The sequence below is a fragment of the Camellia sinensis genome, chromosome 6 (assembly GCF_055761805.1).
Source record: "Camellia sinensis isolate YWXY chromosome 6, ASM5576180v1, whole genome shotgun sequence".
Lineage (NCBI taxonomy): Eukaryota > Viridiplantae > Streptophyta > Magnoliopsida > Ericales > Theaceae > Camellia > Camellia sinensis.
Window position 1 is genome coordinate 127138704 of NC_138966.1, and position 1953 is coordinate 127140656.

Consider the following 1953-nt stretch of genomic DNA (forward strand, 5'->3'; position numbering starts at 1 on the left):
TGCCGATCGTTGTAGCTTCAGATCGTCGCCTCGTCGATCGTCGCACCACCGCCACCGCCTCGCCGATCGTCGCAGTCGCAGTCGCAGTCGCAGCCCACCTCCTCCAGCCGATTTTTATGGCCCCCTCCCCTCCTTCCTTCTCCTCCTCCTCCTCCCTTCTCTTCTTCTCCCTTCTTCTTCTTCTTCTTCTTCGTTCTACAACAAAAACACGAAAAAAAGAAGAAAAGAAAAAAAAAATCGACACCAAAATGACATCATTTTGATATCAAGCCAAACTCAAACCACGAGCTTCGAACTACGTAGCGCTACCGTTTGTACTAACCTTTTGATTCGGTCTAAAACAATCATTTTGACTACTTTGACAAATTTGCCCGCTTAACAATGACTTGTCTTATAAAAAAAAACGACTTCTTTAGTTGACATAGAGAAAAATCAACTCACACTAATAAAAAAATAATATTTTTAACATTTGTCAAATACATTAGTTGTTTTTCACTAATTATATTTAAAAATAAATAAAAAACTTAAATGTAGGGCAAATTACATTTTACCCCTGAACAATGGACCATTATCAGTTGACCCCCACCAATTAAAATTTGTTACATTTTGTCCTTTAATTATTATTATTTTTTTTTTACTTTTTTTTTTTTTAAATCTCACCCTTTTATTAACATTTGAAAAGAGACGAGAAAGTGACACGCAAGTTATGTAGGCAAATTTTATGACCAAAATGCTCATTAATTTTATTATATTTAAATATACTTTTCAAAAATTTAATTATTTTAAATTTCTTTACCCATTGGCACAAAATGAGTTCACAAGTTTGTAAATGTATAATAAAAGGTCATGCTAAAAATACACGGCGAATACGCGTATTGACTTTAAGAAGAAACAATGCATCTTCCAAAACGAGTATTACATCATTCACTCACAGATTCAACTTTTGAGAAAGAGATGGTTATTTCTGAGAAGCAGAGCTTACCAAACATCCCAAATTCCAATCACATTCACTCCATTCCCTTCACATTTATATATTCATTTTATATCTATTAAATAATTTAATTATACATATACATATATATTTAAAAATAGATGATCAGTATATTTTTTAAATCGCCTATTTTTTTAAGAGGTATTTTTTTCATAAATCTCTTTTTATTTACTCATGTTCTATTTAGTTCATATTATTTTCTTATATTTCAATAAGTCTTATGGGTGACATAATTACCAAAGTACCCATAATAATATTCACATTTATAGTGTGAATGTTCCGTAATATAAATGTTCACACCATCAATGTCAATGTGGATATTCATATTGTCAATGTGAATGTTCACACTTCACATTGTAAAATATGAATGTTCACATTACTAAATTGCTAACCATTTAATAAATAATTGTAAGGGTAGAAATGTCCATAAAATACCTTAAATATGAGAATTAGAATTTGGTAGATCAAATATTTAAATAATATAATTTATTAGAATATAAGAATATCTTATGAACTAATTAAGATACAAACACTTAAAATAGAATTTTCTAATAAATTTACTTTTTTTTTTAAAGGTAAGCATGAAGAAATTATACTGTTACTATTATTGAATATACACATTGAAATAGGGCTGAGGTAGGCATCACAAGCTCCAACAAGATTAATTAGTCCACCCATTGTGAACCGGAAGACAAGCTCACTCCTTTGGAATTTTCCTACCATATTTGGTAAAATTTATGTTAAATTTTTTTTTTTAATTTAATTTTTGAAGTCATAAGCTTAAACAATTATATTTTAAAGTTGGGTTTAGATTTTTTATTTAAAATATTTATTTATTCATTTTAATTTAAAATTGGGTAAGTTATGCTTTTTATTTGATCTACAACGAACCATGTTTTGTAAATCAAAAAAGTTTGGGTCCTAGAATTTAGGACTCCAAATATATCTAGAATTGAATTTGA